This window comes from Tyto alba, unplaced genomic scaffold, assembly GCF_018691265.1.
Source record: "Tyto alba isolate M040663 unplaced genomic scaffold, T.alba_DEE_v4.0 Super-Scaffold_45, whole genome shotgun sequence".
Classification (NCBI taxonomy): domain Eukaryota; kingdom Metazoa; phylum Chordata; class Aves; order Strigiformes; family Tytonidae; genus Tyto; species Tyto alba.
Window position 1 is genome coordinate 4,929,771 of NW_024881321.1, and position 20,746 is coordinate 4,950,516.

The 20,746-nt window shown below is 41.7% G+C and overlaps 1 protein-coding gene across 6 annotated transcripts in view; it reads left to right on the plus strand.

The window, feature by feature from the left end:
• Positions 1-2,483: 2,483 nt before the first annotated feature.
• The window catches only part of ENOX1 (ecto-NOX disulfide-thiol exchanger 1), a 373,111-nt gene continuing 354,848 nt past the window's right edge, over positions 2,484-20,746 (plus strand). For 2 of the 6 annotated variants that reach the window (XM_042806116.1, XM_042806120.1), the window contains exon 1: positions 2,484-2,529. The gene's annotated coding sequence lies outside the window, so the exon portion shown is untranslated. Of the gene's footprint in view, positions 2,530-2,633; positions 2,690-2,914; positions 2,937-3,426; positions 3,547-10,742; positions 10,764-20,746 lie in introns of those variants that run through there. The other 4 variants (XM_042806117.1, XM_042806119.1, XM_033006716.2 and 1 more) reach the window with 4 other exon arrangements.

Genomic DNA, 20,746 nt, shown 5'->3' on the forward strand with positions numbered 1-20,746 from the left:
ACCACGGCTTATGCAACAGTCAAGAGGAGTGTGTTTAAATTAACAGTGTTGTGTTGTTGCGTGTGTGTTCCCAAGTACAGTTGCATTCAGCGTTAAAGAGATGAAGAAGCAAATACAAACCAGGTAGAGGCAACAAATTTAAGAAATATATTCAGACACAGGAGTTTGTGTGATTTTTTTTTTTTTTAAACTAGTCCTTGATTTCGCAAGGTAATTTACACTACAGGTGAGGTACGAGTTATACATGAACTTCCCCACAAGTTTTCCACATGCTTTTTAAAAGGTGCTTGCTTACAAAAGAACAGGCTTAGGGCCTGTGCTTTAAAAGACTGAAAAGATGTGTTTTACTGTAAATAACACAGAAGAGGATGCCCATGTTATAATTACGTCTTACTTTTATCAGGGCCACATTTAACAGAAATGCCTCCAGCAACTTTTCCTTTATTCAGCGATTTGTATTGCCGCTGGAAAGCAAAGCAAGGACCAGTCAGGAAATAAATAACCCACATCTGCACAGCTGGGCCAAGCGTGGCTCCTGCTCCTCAGCAGAGGTAGTTAACACTTACCTGAACCAGTGCATTCATTTCTGTGTTTCGCCCTCCACGTGTGCCCTCGTGTCGCTCGGTATAATTTGTGTCAGTATTATTTGTCGTCACTTCTCACACTGAAGTTGTGACACTAACCCTGCCAGCCAAGGGAAAAAACCTACACACAGAAGCAACACAAGCCAGGATTGTTTAAATCAGATGAGCCCAGTGGTGTGGAAATTGCTTCTGTTGCATAAGTGTGCTTCCTGGTAAAGCCAAACCGATGGGCTGGTGAGCATATATAATTAGCCCCATACCGGTGGGTGTAATTCAGAACCGCTTTGGTGCAAGAAGTACTGTGGGAAAGGAGAGACAGGTGATTTTTCTAACGGATTTTCTTCCTACCACTAGAAATCATAGCTGCCACGTGCAATATTTAATGTCTGATGTTGGTTTCCACCTTTCAGCCACAGCCACTTTTCACTTACCAACTAATCCTCACCTAGAAGTGTGCTGAAACGTATTATAAATGGGCATACAAAGGCTTTCTCCGGCACTAAATCACAACCATCTCCACGGAGGAAAGGGCCTGCTTCCAGCCGCCCTGCATGGTAATTCAGGCCAGGAGAACAACAGGCTCTTCCCATTCCAGTAGCAGGAAGAGTTCAGATCAGCAGATCACCTTCCACCAAGATCCAGCCACGACAACCTTTGGTTAACTCAGTGCTCGGACGAGGCGTTGGGCGGCACCTCCAGGAGCAGCGCTTGGCTTTGGGGAAGCGCTCGCTGCCACCAGCCTCCCCCCCGGGGACCTTGTCTTTGGGAAAGGCTGTCCTCGGCCACCCACCCCACGGCTTCGTGGGCCAAAAGTGGGGTCAGGTGCTCTTGCCACGCTCAAGGGCTGTCTCCTGCCTGGGAGATGAATAAGGAAATAATAATGATAATAATGATGATGATAATGTTGATAATGATGATGATGATGATGATAATAATAATAATAACAATAACAACAACAACAATAATAATAATAATAATAACAATAATAATAATAATAATAATAATAATAATAATAATAATAATAATAATAATAATAATAATAATAATAATAATAATAATAATAATAATATCAGATGCTGTAGTCAAGGGTTTCCCCTGAGGGGGTGCTGGTTTTAAGCCACGGCTAACTGGGAGGTGGGTAACTTCTCTCTCTGCAGGTACAGCATGCAACTTCTTCTGGTGGAGGCAGCACCCATCCCACCGGGCGGGCCGCAGCTCCCGAAGCCGCGCAGGATGCTGTGAACGTCTCCCGGGTAGGTTTGAGGGGAAGCCTCGGGGAAAACTCGGCGGCAGGATGCTCAGCTCTGCCCGGGGGGTGCCCGGAGCGCTCCCGGCTCGGGGGGGGCGTCCGCCGCCCCCGCGGCTCCGCAGGGCCCCTCAATAAAGCGGAGCGGGGCGCTGCATACACACACCCACCCACCCCCCCAAAAAAAAAAAAAAAAAAGCGGCGCAGCGGGGCTTCACCACGCTTCTAGCGCCCGCCCCAAGCGCCGAACCCCGGGACCTTCCCAGCGAGGCCGCTGCCCCCCCCCGGGACTCCGCGACGCCCCGCCGCCGGGCTGTGCGCTCCCCGCCCTCCTCACCGCCCCTCTCCCCCTTTCTCCTCCTCCTCCTCCTCCTCCGGGAGCCTTGCCTCCCCCCCCCCCCCCTCTTCCTCCTCGCACACCTGCCTTGCCATTTGTCGGCGGCTTTGCTAGGAGGGGAGAATTTTCCCTCGGTCCCTTGCAGCATCCCTCCCCGGCGCGCGCACACACACACACTCGCACACACACACACTCACACACACACACACTCACACACAAGCACAGACCGAGGCACCGCGCTGCCTTGTGCATCGGCGGCCGCCGCCCCCCCCCGGCACCCCGCTCCGCCGGCTCCGCTCTCCCCGCCGCCGCGGGGCGTCCTCCGCCCGCCGCAGCGCCGCCGGACCCGGCAGCCGACGAAGGTTGGGCCGGGGCGGCGGAGGAGGAGGAGGAGGAGGAGGAGGAGGAGGAGGAGGAGGAGGAGGAGGGTGGGGGGGTGGGGAGTGGGGGGGGGGGGGGGGGGCGGGCGGCGGCGGCGGCTCCCGCTGCTCCGCGGCCCCCGCGGCTCCGCACCGGCAGCCGGTAGGTACGGCGGTCCCGCGGCGGCGGCAGCCCACCCCGGGCGGCTCCCGGCGGGGGAGGCCGGGCAGGCGCTGCGGAGGGACGGGGCGAGCAGGGAGGGAGGGAGGGAGGGAGGGAGGGTGGGAGCAGGGCGAGACGCGCTGCCCCGGCCCCGCCGCAGCCCCGCCGGTGGCTCCCGCCTCCCCGGCTCCGGCTCCGCTCCCCCGGCGCCGCCCCCGCCACCCCCCCCGGGCAGTGGCTCTCCCCGGTGAGTCAGAAAGTTTGCTCTCCTGGGCGCCCGGTTTTTGTTGTTGTTTGGGGGTCCGCCTGTTTAGGGTGGGTTTTTATTTTTCCCGTTAGCGGGCTATTTAATTATTTATTTTTATTTTCTCTCCCGCGCCCCCCTCCACCCTCCCCCCCCCCCCCCCAATTTTTTTTTTTTTTTTTTTTAATTGCAGTTGCCGCCGCTGCAGCGGCGGTGGGGGTCTCCCACTCCCGCCGCTGCCCTCGCCCCCGCCGCGCCGAGCAACCTCCCCCCCCCCGGGGGCACACGCGTGGGCGAGCGGCCGGGTGGGGAGCGCACTCGGGGCAGCCGGGGTCGGACCCCGGGGGGTGGGGGGTTCCTTCCCGCTTGCAAACCCAGCTCTCCCCCCCCCGAGAGTGTGGTGGCTGCGGCTGCGAGGACCCCGGCAGCCCCCCCCCCCCCGCCGTCTGCACAACAGTTTTTTTGGTGACAGCTCGGGAGGTGACTGTCCCATCCCTCTCCTCCTCCTCCCCCGTTCCCTGAGCGAGCGCTTTAAAACGGGTTTCCGCGAAGCTGTAGGTGACAGGATCTCGGTGTGCGACCGGTGAGGGACGGGGGGAACCGCTGGACACCGGTTTGTAACTAGCAGTGTTATTGTAGTGGGTTCCCAGCTGGGGAACAGCCGTGTCCTAACCCTGGCGAGGAGTGGGATTGGTCGTGGGTCGTGTCCACCTCTCGTTGCTTTGCTTTAATCGCTAGAAGTAGCTCGCTGTTGTCTGGGGTGGAAAGAGCTCTCTTGCATTTTACTCTTTTGTTCTGTAATTCTAAATGTGTTTTTTAGTGAGGGCTCCTGGTTTCTGAAAGGAAGGTTTAGAGGCTGGATAAATCCATCCCTGGGCAGGAGAGACAAGGAGCTCTCGCATCCTTCCCGTTAATTGTGTATTTTTTATTTTGCATGTTATGACTTTATGACTTTTTTTTTTTTTTTTTTTGTATCACTGGAAGTTCTTCCATCGTGTGTGAAAAGCTTTGATGTCTTTTGCAATGTACCTCATTCATTTTTTTTTCTCAAATTTGAAATGGAGTGATAAAATGCGTGGACATTACTAAATAAGTTGAAAGGACTTTGAAATAATGCATGTTGTGCATGGTGTGAAATTGTAGATATACATAAAAGAGTAATAACTACTCTGCAGGTTTTATTTAAAACCATTTTCTCTATGGCTTTGTGCTGAATTCTTTTCATCTGCCTCAGCTTTTAAGAATTGTTTTTTGCTGTTAAGGTCTCTTGTCATGTTGTGGGGATGCTTTGACAGGCACCCACATTTGTCTGGTTTTAATAATATTTTAATCTCTCACTTTACAAAAAACTTGCCCCTGTACATATTATGTGAAATTTGCTGTTGTGGCTTTCAATTTTAGATCTCTCTTCCCAATGCTTTTATTTATTTATCTATCTATCTGTTTTATTTATTTATTTATGTTACAACCAAAGTGGGGGGGAGGAGAAGGAAGACAGTAGGGAATAGTTCCCAGCTCTTCTATCTGTCCAAACGTGCAAAAAAAAAAAAAAAAAAAAAAAATTACATAAAGAAATTAAGGCACTGAAACAACCCTGAGCTGAATTCCAAGAACAAAAATGACTCTGGCATGTGTGCTCGCCCGCGCCAGGCGCTCTGCAGCGTGAGGTATTGACTGAACTTGCAGTGTACAGTAGCTCTCCAGTAGTAAGAGAACGGTTTGTATCCTCAGAAGCAAGAGAGTCTTTGACAAGTTGGCAAAACTAGAGATACAGTCGAGGAACGCTGTTACACGTGTGAGTGCGTGCGTATATAAATATCACCAGGCTGCTTAAGTTCATTTTTTCCTCAGGATAGTTTGTCTTCCTTAACCTGGACTATATACATCCTTTCCCCTGAATTTTGAGGCATTTTTTACTGTTCTTCTCTGTGTGCATGTGTTTTAATGGTAGTCTTAATCTCTCTGTAAAATATCAAATAATCCGGTAATAGATTTAGAAGACTCTATTGCCAGGCAAACCAGGCAATAGATCATGAAATCAGACAATAGTATTTTGTTTCCTAGCAACCCCCTACTGCAAACAGAAAACAAAACGATGGTGGATGCTTCCACACCGTGATAGCTATATGTCAAACCCCCCAAGTAGTAGGTGCAGAACTGCTAAATGTGCAGTGAGATTTGCTCCTGTTTATTTCAGCTGCTTTGTTAATATTTTCCTTCTGTGAGAAAGGGATTTGCTGGGGTAAGTGCAGTTAAATGGTTAAAATTTCACTTTGCTCTCCTAGCTTGATAACAATGTCTGTTAGAAAGAAGAGAGCTCAAAATTAAGTAGTGGCTGTAGAATTTTTGCCACTAAGAGTGATTTGAAATACCCTGTTCTTATTGCTGGACTAGTTCTAAATCTGTGCTATTACAGACCCTTGGAAATCAGATTTATCATCTCCTGTATCCGGTATGCAATGTCTTTTTGGACTTTGTCTTGGTAGTCATCCTTTAGCTTTGTGTCTTGAAGCTGTATTTGTTAGAATATATTGAAAGAAAAATCCTTTGCCGCTCACAGGAATGGGAAGTAAAATCCTAAGTGCTGCTTTACCATGTTTACGTTCTTGGCACCCAGTTCACCCCCTGAAAAGAGCTAGAGCTATGACAGAGCAGCAGGATTGGATCCTAAGCCGTGATCTTTCTAAAAGCTCTTTTGATAATGCAGTAATTCCCTTAGTTAAAGTGTCTGAGCATTGAAATGGCATCTCGACCCTGGACCAATCTCGGATGCACTTTGTGCACTGCCATCTATCTGAAAAAATCCATTAGTGCAAGCTGTGGATCTAACCCGGTATGGGTGCTCACTGCCTGGCGGGCTTCAGCCTTCCAGCAGGTTGTTAGTGCTTCGAAGGCTGCTGGAGATGCTGAACTGCAGTAGGGAAAGGAGGTGAGTAGGCACAGATGAGTAATTGCATGCACAATGCAGCAGGAGGGTTTCTCTGCTTTTGTCTCTTTGCCACTTTTCCTTCCTTTATTGGAGAATGTGGCAAAAAGTTGTTCACAGAGTTTTACCTACAAGTCTTCGCCATCCAGCTGTATTTTAAAGCGGTCACACTGTAAATAAAAACAGTGGTAGTTTTCCTATTGGTTGCACCAGTGAATCTGTGAAAGTGAAGGTATTATTTCCACGTGGGAAACTATAAAATCACAAGAAAAATTTGCTGTGGGGAAGACAGTGAACTTAATCATGTATGCAGTATTAAGCAACAATATTTGTGGTAGGTGTGGGAATGGCGTTCTCCGAGTGACTTTGGGGTTCACAGCGTTATTTAACAGACCCAGCAGACAGTCATGTACAATTTATTTATTTTGACTGTAGGTATTTTTCTGGTTCGTCTCAAGTACTGAGGTACAAAAGTGTTACAAGAGATGCCAATTCAATAAAAAAGGTGGGAGTGGAATGGTCAGAGAATACTATAATTCGTAAAAATCTCAATGGGCAGCTACTTTTTTGTCTATATTTGAAATCACACATTTTAGTGCCATAGCATGTGCGGATGGTTTAGTTTAGAACATGTTAATTGAATTTTGGAAGGCTTTATGGCTTGAGAGGAAGTAGTCATTTTCCTATTTTTCTTCTCCATTTCTTTCTCAGATGGCACTCCTCCCAAACCTTGAATCTTACAATTAGGTAGTCTGCAGATTAAGCTTGATATGGCTGTCTAATTGCAGTCCCCACTTAGTCTCTGCCTGTCTTTACCAGGCAGCAGAATGAGGGAAGGCAAAGAAAACAAAAAGTACAAACAAAAAACAAGGGGGAGAGGAAGGTCATGAAGTATTCTGTGTGTAAACAATGGAAGACATTTGGAAGTGATTTTAAATACTCTCCACGAAATTCCTGTTATGCCAATTGCATTTGTTGCTGGTGATGAATGCAAAATCTTACATCTGCTGTCGTCTGGGTTGGCAACGGGTGGAAATAGTCAATCCACGACCGAAACCAAAGACTAGTACCTTCTTCCCACTAAAAATCCATCTTTCTTGGAACAGTGAGTTAAGTCCATTTCATTTAAAGACATTTGGTAGATGGGAATTAAGAAATGGACAGCTTTGTTCTCTCCATTTAGCTACGCAATGGTCGTCGTGGGTAATGAGCTACCGGGGAGCGTGCTGCATATCTTACTGAGATACATGTGCCTTTTCAAAATTTTCACAGGGTTTTTTTATTTTAAGAGAGGGTACTGCAGTAACGAGAATATAGAGTTACTTACTGCATGTTTAAATCCTATAGGCTTAATGATTACTGTACTGTTGCATATTTACTTAGGTATTTATTTCCTTTTCTTATTTTAAGAAAGGAACAAAAGCATGATGTCAGTTTTGGACTCTCTTGAAGCTTCATTTTTAAATCTTGTAACATAAAAGCATTGAGCTGTCAATTCTTGCCAAATATGGAAAATAAACCATCCAAGTGATTACAGAAACCGAGGATTTGGTTCAGCAAAGCACTGACTTGCATACCTAACTTTTTTTTTTTATGTATGCTTAAACTCATCTCTGCTTGCTGAGATCAACTGGATTTAAGCATGTGGTTAAAGTTAGGCATGTAACTAAATGTTTTGTAGAATAGGGGCCTTGAGCAAAACCTATAACCTTTGTAACTAACATCTTTGCTTTGGAGTAAACATAACTTCAGGAGAATTCCTACAGGATCGTAGAGTGACAGGAACACATCTGGAGAAAAGGCAAGTTCTCAGGGCAAGGGGTATCAAAGTGGGAACTCACTGATGGGTAATAGTGATGCCAGAAGGGATCTAGAATTAAGATCCGTCAGGAAGTAATACATGAGTCTGCAGTGTGACTTGGTTACAGAACGGCATGGTTTGTGCTGGAGCTGACAAGAAAAAGCTGGCATGTCTGTGAACAAAGAGGTGGGATTCCCCTTCCCTAAGAATATAATGTGAACACATTCAAAAATTCTAAATATCATGTCAACAGGAAGGTATTGGCAATTTCAATGAAGCTCAAAGAAGAGCAGTAAAATACTTGGAGGTCTGGAGGAACTAGATTGAGGGGAAATATTAAAAAATAGACATTTCTAGGCTGATACTGAATATGGGGAGATAGGTTAACTACATGTAGATATTTGAAATGTATTATAGTCAAAGGAATCTGATTTTTTTTCGGTGCATTACGTGAGAGAATACCTAGGACTAAATGGAGAAATTGAGGAAATAAGTTTAAGATGAATTCTGGGTAAAAAAATTAATGATAGAAAAATGTATTGGAGTCTATATTAGTCCAGGTGTAGTGAGACCCCACACCTCTTCAGATGTTTAAAATAAGGGTAGGCAGGTAACTAGCAAATATGCTGGAGGAGTAAATTCTGCATTTTTCAAGGAGATGGAGTGCAAGATCTAACAGCACTTTTTCATGTCTCTGTTTTGTTCTAGTTTCAGCTAAAGGTGACAAGAGAAAGTAGGTCAGATAATGGGCCAACTATCCTTGACTTGATTTTTCTCAAACCTGAATGTTAGTACCTTGGCCAAACAGTTTTCAGTGCCAAGACAGTTGGATGTTATGCTTTTATAAATGCATGACTTGGAACAGGGTCACCATATGAGCTCAGGTTGAGTCAATGACGGGATGGTGGATGTGCAAGGACTGGCTACAGCAGATTTTTTTAGTAAACAGCTCTGGTTTATTCATTTGCTTGTTTTCCCTTTTGAAAACAATGAGCCTCCTGGGGTGGTGTAGGGGGCACAGAGGTGACAGCTTCTTGTTTGTTGACAGTTCCTGCAGCATTTGATTTGATCATCTAAGAAAGCTTACTGCCATCAGGTAGCAATGATGGATAGCAGATTCTACTGCTTCCTTCCCGTCCCCCCATCATGATGCCCTGATCTCATAACAGCTGTCTCCTGTGATCTGGGTAGTCTGTGTGCAGCTCAAGTCCTGATGACTACAGCCATCAGTGGTGCTTTTTCTGGAAGAGGCTGAGGGAGGAGGAAACACATATGGATGATCTTTCCGAGGGTGCATTGCTTTAAACGTCTCCCTCATCCATATAGACTGGGCAGTTGCAGGTTCAAGGTGTAATGGCAGCTTTCTTGAGGAACACTTGCCTGGTATGATGTTATTACAGTGGTTTCTTGCAATTCATTTTACTCAAAGCAAGTATTCAGGAAAAAAAAAAAAATCATTGTTCAGTCTGGTATCATCAGGGAATGTTTTCTAGCAGCCATGCCAATTGCAGAGGAGGAGGTGGATTTCCCTCTGCCATGCTTTGTGGATACCTGACAGCCAACTGTTTAAACAAGGCCTATTTTGGTAACCATAAGGTAAAAACAAATGATTCAGAACAACCCTTCCTTGTGTGATAATGATTAAAACAGTGATCTTGCAGGAGTACTACATACAAAGGAAAGCTGAGCTGGGGTAGAGCTGGTTGGTGAGACTGACTTTTGGTTTAAGTACTTGATGGTACAAGAAAGGGGTATTTTGAAGCTGTGGAAGCCAGGTTTAGGTCTTCTGTGTGCAGAACAAGATGGAAAAAGTTGGTCTGTCTATTAAAAACCAGTACACTCCCAATACACTCCAGGTGACTGATTAAACACAAATCCTCTGATAGGTAAATAAGGTTCAGCTGATGATCATCTCTGGGAGGTGGTTGATAGTGTTGGTGATGAAGGTCTGAGAAGAGATTGAACAAAGCTGGAAGAAGGTGGGTTTTTTTAGGCAGAATATAAGGATTATGACTGAAGTTGTTGCCAATGCATTACCTATGTTAGAGGGTCAGTTTTTTTGATGGGTGTATGATTTGTTGATGGGTGGATAAGGTAGATAAAGAGAACCCATACAGTTGAGTGTATCAATCTGGGTAGTTGCTGGTAATGAAATTGAGTAGATTGGTTTACTTAGGATTACTTGTGTATAATGCTCTTCTGTGTAAGTATGTCTCAGATCAGACTTGGATGAAATCCTTTAGACTGAAAGATACTGTATAAATGTAAGATTATTATTAGGTCATCTTTGCAGGGAGAAACTAAGTCCACAACATTCTTAATTGCAATTTTCTTCTGTTAATAGATCTCTATTTTTAGTCTTAAGTTAATTGAGGCTTTGAAGAATTTTATACAGTTACTTTTAACATAGTGTTAGCATTTAGGATGTGGGGTTTGATATACGAGATCTCACCAATACATGATGGGGAACAGTTCCTTCATGGCCAGAGTGGCTAACATACAGCTATTTTGGTATGACAGGTTGGCTTTATGTGTATTTAAAGGGGTCTGTGCCCTACACACAGTGTAAAAATGCTTCAGGGTATAACAGCTCTGCCTGGGGTAGAATACAGTGAGGGTTTAACAGTATTTTTTACAACTCTCTTTAGATTTACCCATGCCTGTTAAGAAGCATTTTGTCAGGGAAGCAAAGAAGAAATGAAGTAGAAGTAGCTGATAAAGGCATGAGGTGAATTTAGGGAGGTGGAGTACAATAACCAGAATGCGAGCAAGCTCTTAGAATGGGCACTGGTACTTGTGCGCTTATAGGTAGTATTTCAGTGATGACAAAGTTTGTTTCATCTGAAAGTAGCAGATTGCTTCCTAATAATTTGCTGGTCTGACATTCTGTGAAATTGTGTTATATCCTAATTCAGTGGCTTCCTCTACATATAGAATAAGAGCTTGCTATTTTCTACCAAGTGAAGCAGTTCCCTCTCATTCTGCAGTGGTAGAGGCTTGTATTTTGGTGGCAAAGATCCATGGATTAATCTCTTCTGATGACTTACAATGGATGTTGGCATTGCTTCAACACTGACTCGGAAGAAAGAGTTGCATTTACCAAGTAAGTGATCCACTTAGTTTATTGAGAGTTTTCCTTGGAGTTGTGACCCTTGCTTAGCAGTGAAAGCTGCTGAGATCACAGCCCAGGGTAGTATGGTTACAGATGCATCAAAAAAATGTGTGTTTATGGTCCTCTGCTGGCAGATGATGGACACCTGGATGTGAACAAGCACTCTTCATGGATTTACTAGCTGTAAATGGGTGGTCTATTCATGCATCCTCATGCCTCCTCTGCCACGCACATCTGGCTTTTGCTGTCTTCACTCAGAGCATAACTGGATGTGTTGGTGGGAGGCTGTTACGTGTGAAAGCTGAAGACTTAAAGATCCTGGAAAGTATGTTCAATTTAGTGTCTTCTTTGTGTTGCTTTTCCATTAGCTAGCCTAAAACGAGCATCTCTTGGGTTAATTTAATTTCAGCAAATGAAGGCACCCTTGTCTAGTTTTTTGGTTCAAGGTTATTCATATCTTTACAGTAACAGGAAATACTGTTTATGCTGATGACTCTTTTTCTGCAATGTAATCTCCTATTTTGTATGAACCAGGTAGCCATTACCATTTTATTTCATTAACAGCCTGTGAGAGAGCACGAGCTTTCAATTCCTAGAGGATCTGGGCTAAACTTGAGCTGATACACTCCAGGTGAAAGCCTTGGTGTACTATTGCCAATTTACTTAGCTATCCAGTTTCTTGCCAATTCTGTAAGGTTAATACTATTACAGAAAAACATGTGAAACCAGGTGTGGTGAGTATGTCATTAGCTGGGTTTTGCAGTTTTATTTTCCATGATGTGTTTGTTTAACTTCTGTATAATTTTGCAGAACATATGTAGTTTGTATTGTTTTCTTTGCAAAATAGAAGGCGGCTGTAATTTCAGCCTGGAAAGGAATCTAAAGACATTTATTAAGTAAAGTGAAAGGCTGAAAAATTGGAATTTCTTTTTAAATTTCTTGGAAAATATTAAGGGATATTATGCAACTGCATAAAATCTCTGGAGGAAAGGAAAGAGAAGGCTCGCTGATAATGAAAGAACGGAGTAGCTGCTTAATGTAATCTGCTCTCCATGGATGGTGATGAGAAGGAGGAGAATGGAGAGCTGCGTGGTCAGAGTAGGCTTCATTTGTTCAAATCTGGAATTAGGCAGCACATCTGACAAAGCAGCTTTGTACAAGGCCAGCTTGCCAGTCTTGGACCTAGGTCTACTTTTTCCATAATAAGAAAGTTGATTCTGTTCGGTACTGAACAGTACAAATGCAGTGGTACATAGCAATGGTAAAAGCAATAATTTTCAGGCTCATCTTGCCCAAGAATAAAGGGAGTAGTGTAAAGTGAGTCAGACAACCTACTGTAATCAAACAATTCCCGTATACCTAAAGTATAAATGTTGCACAAGTAGCTAGACAGAAAAGACTAGTGGTCATCTTAAAATCATGCAGAAGATCTGTTTCTTTTGGTTCATCAATGTCACGTGGCCTGCCAGATGAAACTGAATGTTGTATTGAAAGCAGAAGATTGAATTTGATAATCCTGAAGATGAGATGATTTGACAAGCCTGTCATCACTGAAATATAGCTGTAATGATCACTGAAGTCACTGTTCTAGTTGGTTCAGTGGCTCTTCAATGTTGTTTCATTCTAGAGGAATCGGTTTTTCTTTGTTATCAGGGAGGACAAAGAGCAGTAGCCACTCCTATCTTAAACACTAAGAAAATTAAGCCTTCAGACTTGGTGAGAAACTTCCTTTTTTGCTAACATAACTGTCAGCATAACACAAAATGAGCAATATAGGGTGAGATGTAAGCCTGCGAGTACTGCCCTTTTAAAGACATTTAAATTCACTAATTTGCTGTTAAATGGAAGAAGGAAAAGGGAAATGCAGAACTGAAAAACCAAACCTAAAATAAACAGCACTTCTATTAATGTGAGGTGGTTCAGTGAATATGAGAAGTGTTCAGAGAGTGGCTATAAGCATCTGTGCAAGGAGAAATGCAGACCTTTCTAACACTCTCAGCCATGTCTCTAAGGAATACCACTGTACAACAAGGAGGTGTTCTGTAAGTGCCTGAGGAGCTAGCGTAGTAGCGGCAGAAACAAATTGAAATGAGAACTTCAGAAGTAGGTTTGTCCTGATGCTGAGTTCATCTTGGTGAGAAAGAGCCATCTGTGTAATTAGCAGTTGGCTGAAAAAAAGAGTGTTTATGCTCTCTTCCTTCAGTTACTCTTGGACATCCTCTCAGTAAGATCATATCTTTATTTTTGCCTCCACTCTGTGACTCTGTGGTCCTCAATAATGCAAGTTTGTTTAAACTGAAATTGAATGTGACTTTTTTTTTAAAAAAAAAAAAAATTACACAGCAAGATATTCTGCAGAGAATCATAATCTTAGGAAGGCAACTAATGATGTCTTCAGAAGGATTTTGACCAGCTATAGCCTGATGACAGTCCAGTTCAAGTGGAAACTTTATTCTTCTAACTTGCAAATAAAAACCACCAAATATTTGAGAAACACTATTGAAGGAGGCCTCAGCAGCTGTAGAAACTAAATGACAAGATTAATGCTTTGAATGAAGATGGAAAACAGGAAGTCTGACGTATGAGGAAAAAAAAAAAATCTGCAGTGCCCACAGTGAGTAAAGTAAAAATAATAGGCTGAATATGTTGCAAGAAATAACAAGTTTAGGACTTTTTTTTCTAGTGGGAAGGATGCAAAGGGGTCCTAAAATAGACTGTGTGAACATTAGGGGGCCTTTACCAGTTGAAGTCTTCAAGAACATGGTAGATATGACTCTGTTGTCTTTAAAGGATGAAATGGATCCTGTTGCATGGTTGTTTCCAGCTCTATTTGTCTGTGATACTCACCAAGCCTTGCAGTGAGTGGGATAAAAGGAAGTGGGACGGTCAGAAGTGGTTTCATAACTTAAACTGAAATCCAGATGATCAGTCTATTATCCCTGTTTGTGTCAGAACAAGGGAATATGTAGCAGTCAAGTTATAGGAGACACTGGCAGTTGAACATGGATGTTTTCAGACTTGAAAATATTTTGTTCCCTGCCCAGCTCAATGAGGAGCGTTTTGCCATGTTGCACTGTTAGGCTTGAAGCATTTTGATAAATTCACATTTTCATGTATGATCCCTTGCTCACACAACTTGAGGTTCAGCCCTGGCTGGTGCAAAAGCATCATGTAGCGTAGGTAGAGAAAACTTACCTGTCTCCAAAAAGCTTATGTAGACATATCCCAAGTTGCTAAAGCACAACTGAAAGTAGACGAAAAGAATGGTAGACCAGACTGCTTAGAGACTTGTGACTCATCTACAACATTTCTGTGTATTTTATTTAGAGATGCATGCTTTCAGTTTTGGACTATGTTGGAGGAATAATCATGTTACAAGATGAATTCAGTAGTCTGTGGTTTGTGTTTTAGCTAGTAAAAGCTTTATGGACTTCTTACAGTATTTCCAGTGGCTGTCTTCAGTCGGAGGAAGATAGTTGCCTGAGTTCTGGGAAGTGTGTGGGGAAAAAAATTGAGTAATGGACCCCAGTTTCTGCTTTTCTCCAGATGTTCACTCCATAGCTAGTAGCAAAAGTAGCATGTAGAGCAATAAAAATAACATAGTATGTTAGAAGTACCAGAATACAAGCTCTTTTGGCAGAGAATTTGAACTCTCCTAGGAAACAAATTGGTTCCTGTGCACTATGTGTTGATGGAGATCGTGTCCGTTTTACATGAATAATGAGTCAAATGTTCTTTTAAGATGTATGGGGCCAGATTCTGAGCTCCACTGATTTAAATTTTGAGTAATTCAAGAGATATTCATGAGATACACTACAATAGCAGATTACAATCTGGTTCTTATTCTGTAGGATTTTAATATCGTTATAAAAGGGATATTCATCTTAATTTTCTAAATGTGTAGGAAGTTACATAATTAATCCAACATTGTCTTTGTTCTGGAGGAGGCTGTTTAACTTGAATTTCATTGTCAAATACCATACAGACAAGCTCATGTGGTAGTAACATTACTAATGATTGAGTTATCCAGATACACAGTTCTGTCATTAATTTGAAACACAGTGTAACTCCAGTTGTTTTCAGTAGAGAAAGACCACATTGCTGAAAGGAAGAAAGCACACTATTTTTGCAGTCACTATGCAATTAACTGATATAACCTCTGTGCTCGTCATGCTTTGTGTAAGATGCAGGGTGACAAACCGTAGGTCACTTCTATGAGAACAAAGACCTCGGGGCTGAGAGACAGTTTATTAAGATAATACTGTGGTGTGAAGATCAACTGTCACATCAGTTGCCGATGAAAGCATGTCTGTATTTACTGTATACTTGCAGTAAATAAGAGTTGCCTGAGTTGGGATGTTTTGAGTACTAAAGGATGGGGAGAACAACCGGATAAATGGTGGTGGTGGTGGTGTGAGTGTGGAGCCAACCTCATCTTGTTTTCCACAGGTCCTCCTACGGTGGTGATTGCTCTGTGGATTTTCTGATGCAAGGCTGAGTACCTACCATTCAAATCATGGGACATTTATTATTTTTCTCCTTTATTCAGCCACTTATTTTCATGAAAATGAAGAGATTCTGCCCTCTGTCAGTTTTGGTTGCTCTTGACAAATGTCACCCAAAGTTAGTGTAGAGAAGGGAAGAGAAACAGATGAAGATGCAGACAGAGCATTGTTCAAGCTTTGTTCTCAGGAAGTAGGGCTAAAAAATACTTTTCGGAGGCATTTCTTTTTCCAGGTAGAAAAAAGAAAAGTTGAATTGAATTTTTTCATCCATGTCAAGGAGTACAAAGTGTGGTGTCACTTGCTGGTGCCTCAGTGTATTTGTCATTGGGAAGCCCATAGTGATGTGCTTTTTAAATGGTCTATGAAAAATGGACATACAATCAGTTTAAAACAAAATAAACTTGTTGCTTTTATCTGTTAAAGCAAAACAAAGCTGCTATGGTTTGTAAACTGCTTATTGCCCTTAGAGTGTGTATAATGGCAAGTCTGGTGCATTGCTACTGACTGTCGTGAGAGAAGCAAGTTCTTTCTCACAGTGCCTCTTTGAACATTTTCTGTGTAAATTATAATTCTAAAAATCTTTTGGTAATGTGTAGTTAAGTTTGAAAGTGTCTTATTTCAGCTTTACAAGAATATCAGATTTTTCTCTCTGAAACACAAAGAAAACTGCATGCTTAAGATTCAGTTTTGCAAACCCTTCCCCCTTCTTCAAACATTCATATGGAAATACACCATTAACTGTGAAATTCCCTAGCAACCTTAAGAGCCTAGAAGAAGGGATCCAAAACCCAGCAATACTCAATTCTCAAGAGAATTTGTACTGTCTATTGTTAATATTCATTATATTCTAATAAGTGATTTGAGAAATTCTTTTCAGGGTTTCCTCCTCCTTTCTCTCAACTGCAACGGTTGTTTTGTTGGAACGGCATAATATTCACCAGTGGAAAGTGGAACCCAAAGCTTCTTTTTCACCATCTCTCTCTGGAAAGCCTTGAGAAAATCTGCTTTATTTCATGGTGATTCCTTCGCTAAGTGCTTTAATAGCCAGGATTTTTTTTTTTTTCTGATAAATTAATCATTGACAGCTGATAGAAGAATTATTAGTACTTGATAACATAATAAATGATTTTGATAACTCAGCTTAATGAGAGAACTCAAATTCAATACATGGTGGCAGTAGTATATGCTGCTACTTGTAATACCGTGACAGTTTTTGTACCTGTTAATTCTCTTACCTAGTAAAGACTAGTCATCCTAAAAAATCCAGAGCTGATGCGATGGTATGCAGTGTCACAGGTGTTTAAGTGCAGAAAATCACTCAGGCATTGCTTCAGCTCAGCCTTAATCCCATGGGAGCTGAGAAGTTCTGGCAAAAAGTCCCACTGCTTGACAGAGACAGGGCTGTGCCCTGAGCCGTCAGCATTGAATGAAGCATTGTTAACCAATTAAATGAATTTCACTTAATTTCCTTCCAGCCCTGGTTTCTAGACTAATTTTTGGGGAGGAATGTAGAGCTGTGGTTGGTTGCAGGTGTTTTTTTCATTTGATTGTCTCTTTTTTTTTTTTTTTTTTTTTCCAATTTTAAGTGGTCCCTTCTATATGTCTGTCTCCCTAGCCCTTTTTGTCTTGCCTTCTCTCCTTTCATTTTTATAATGCTCCTTTCTCTTTCTGTCCATCTGTCCTATGTCTTCTTACTGTGACCTCCATTTCTTTTATATTTCAGACTTGCTATTTTCTGTTTAATGTGCTGTCTTCTTTATTACTTTCCTTTTATTTGCTGCCTTTATCCTTTCTTTTTCCACTTTTTTATGTTCTGAGGCTCTGTCATGGAGATCCTAATTAATTTATTTCTACAGGGATAAGATTATAGATCTTATTTTTTTATTACTCTTTTTCTTTAATTTTATATTTGGAATTTGCTACAAGTGCTTTCCTTCTGGAATAGCATTTCATCTACAGTAACTTTTTTTTTTTTGTATCTTGTGCACATGACAGAAATGTGTCCATGTCATATAAAGATGAGTAGTGGATGTAGCCCAGCAGTGCTGTATGGCCACACTTAATTTCTTCTTGTTTGAGGGCTTAGAAACTTGAGCTTCTCTCTCAGGCTCAGGACTTGGGTAGGCTCTCCTCTCATCTAAGTTCCTTGCTCTCAAAAATAAGTTTTGATTAATAATCTTTGTTTTGATCCTTACATTACAAGATCAGTAGTATAAGAGGCTACCTGTGCCTAGTGTAATCATTTTGTACAGTTGTCAGAATTTTCGTGTTTTTGCTCAAAGAAAAGTGCTTGCTTTAACATAGGGATCCTTATTTTGAGGCAGTTGTTTCAAAGAAGGAATATTTGTACCATACTGTGTCATTCATTATTTTTTATGCGGGTAAGTCAATTTGAGAAGTGTGGTTAAGATGTATCGTTAAGGTCCATAATCTTAAGTGTTCAAAAAACCACACTCACATGTCTTTAGTATCAAAATTTGAGTGTGAAATAGGTAGTACTATTGGAAAGATGAGTGGTGAGTCAAAGTAATTAAGGGAAAGTAAATAATCTCTAAGGTTCTCATTCCCCATGAAACTAATTTCATATCTTATCCTGCATGTATTTAAAAATAGTTCTCTGCTAATTCAAGATGCTCGTGTACTATGTGTGTGAAGAGCACTTCAGTTCTATTGAAAGGATGGCAGATTAGGGAGTTATTTTCAATGGGCTAATTTTTTTATTTTTTATTTTTTTTATTTTAAGAGAGACATTCATTTGGGCAATGTAAGTGAACAAATCTTGCTGGAAAAACAGCTTGATGTGCATGCAAGACAGCAGGTGATCAGCCAGCAATTTTATAATGGCTTATGACTAGAAAACCTTTGTTTTTGTCTTTAAAGGCGTATGTATGGAAATACTTTCTCTACAAAGGTGGGCTTTTTTTCCCAGTCTAGTATGGCCTTAAACATTCTGCCACACATGCTTTCCTGTTTTAGCTCCAAAAGATCTGTGTCTTGTTAGTGACTCTACTGGTTGGAATATAGATTTTTTTTTTTTTTTTTTTTTTTTTCTTAAACTAATAAAATATAGCTTGGAAAGGGGATGGAATGTATTGGAAGGCCTAGACTGCTTCGGAGCTGCAAGTCTGCTGTGCATGAGCCTGATGGTGGTCTGATGGGCAAATGATGAGATTGCAATTTCACCTCCATCAGCATCCTGAGTAGTTATCTTAAGAGGCTAATATATGTTCATTACATGTCTCCAGATTTCCGTGCTGAATAAATCTCATTTATTTCTTTGTTTCTGTGTACATCCTGCCCTTTAGCTCCTGAGGTTTTCTGTTGCCTAAAGAGGCATATTACATATGTAGATTTCTTTTTCTTACTCATGGAGGTAAAAGTAATGAAATGAGGTGGCAAGGATGAAATAGCAAAGGGGCTCAGGTCTGTACAGCGTGCATGAAGCACGGTGCTGTGCTGAAATGTGTGGAGGGACTGCACAGACTCTCTCTGGGCATGTAGCGTAAATGCCTGAATTAGGAACTCACACAGTGTATGCTCTGTAGCCTCTTGGGCTCCAAATTGCCTGCTTCAGGTGTCTGAATATCTGCTGAATGTACAGGAACCCTACAGTTACGAGATTAAGTCATAGCAAAGTTATATTTCTAAAGTAGACAGTGTACATGTATCCCTTCAGATGAGGATGCCATGTGTTACTTATTTAATAAGGATGCTAACCTGTTTGATAATGAATTTAGAGGAGTTGAAGATGGTGCTTTTTTCCAGATCTGTAGCCTTTCACGACAAGCTGGTAAAGGTATTTTTTTTAATGCAAGTTAACAGAGGCTTTCTGGTTTGTTAACAGCAGATCCTCATGCAAGTTTAGAAGGACTGAAACTTTGGGCTTATGTCCTGCTGTCTTCCTTAGGCTCTCTGAAATCAGTGAGGAGTCTGGTGCAGAAAAAGTCAAAGCTTGACCCTGCAGATTTGGTGAAAGAAAATAAAACCATCAGTTCATATTCCCGAGAGCAGGATAAACCTATTCAACGTAAAAAGGAATCCTGTTATCTGCAGCAGGAAAGCTGCTTTTTATTAATCAATCAAAGAAAATGTTGAAATAATTGGAAAAATGACTTGAGGGAGGGAAAAGCAGAGTCAAGAAATATTAGTAGGAGGCTGATATTGTTTGTGGAATCAGACTATTCTTAAAGCTTTCATATGCTCTATCTAGTGTGCAGAGAAAAAACCCAACTTTTCTTTTTTCCTCCTGAGAAAAGCCATGATTTTATCTCAGTAATTGAAAATAATCTCTGAAGTTGCTCCTTAACTAAACTTACATGAACCCCTTTTAAATCAGTTGTTATCTTTCAGTGAATTTCTCAATAAATGTTGCTGCCTGTGCTTGGATGGCATGATCCTATATAGAAAATAAGGCTGAGCACATCCTATTCATGACTCAAAGCATAGCATTTCTAGCCTAATTATGGTGGCATTTGGCAGTGATGCTGCAGTTAAAGGTGCTTGTTGGTGTTTCTATTAGAAATTGTGTGTACTTGAATGGCTTAATTCATGACAGGCAGAAGTCTGACTAGCTAGCCATTCAGTAATTTTTTTCCCTTCATTAAAAATCCCTAAGTGAAGAAAACGGTTTTGAGTTCTGAACTTGTTTGATCATATCCGTTTCTCTATCAGTCTATTTATTACAAATAATGCTATGCTTTTCCTTCATTTCAAAATTTTCTTCTGTTGTGCAACATGTGTGGTTACTGTTCGGTGACTTGCATCACTCTCAGCACTTTGGGTTGCTCAGAGAAAGCCATGCCTGTGAAAAGGGGGTAAGGAAACACAAGAACATATGGAATTGTCTACGTTGAGCAATCTGTGAGCAATGCTGTCTATGAGCAAAGATGATTTCAGTCACCTCAGTTACTGCAACTGGTCAATATTAATTTAGGGATTTCTCACTTACTAGGTATGTTGACAAGTGAATTCCTCACGGTTCCATGAACACTGAGCAATCCCTCTAGACGTCACTCAATAGTCATATCTGTCACACTTGCATTAATACACATAAACTGTTCTGCTGCATAATGACCACTGCTAGATCCAGTTATATTTATTCTGCATTTTTGGAAGAGATGAAAAAAAAACCAAATAGATCCAACTGGACTCAACTAGAAATTCACAGAATAGTTTGGGTTGGAAGGGACCTTAAAGATCATCTAGTTCCAACCCTGCTGCATGGGCAGGGACACCTTCCACTAGACCAGGTTGCTCAAAGCCTCATCTGGCTTGGCCAAATGCTACTAAGCAGTTCCCTCAAAAAAAAAAAAAAAAAAAAATGCACAGAGAGTTTTACAGAAATACTGATAAAGGTGGAATTTTTTTTAAAGCATCTCCTATTTAGAGTTTTCATTTTTTAGGCAAAAGGCCTCATCTGAAGTCTGTTGAACTTAATGAGAGTTTTCCGAGTGACCTTCTAATGTCTGT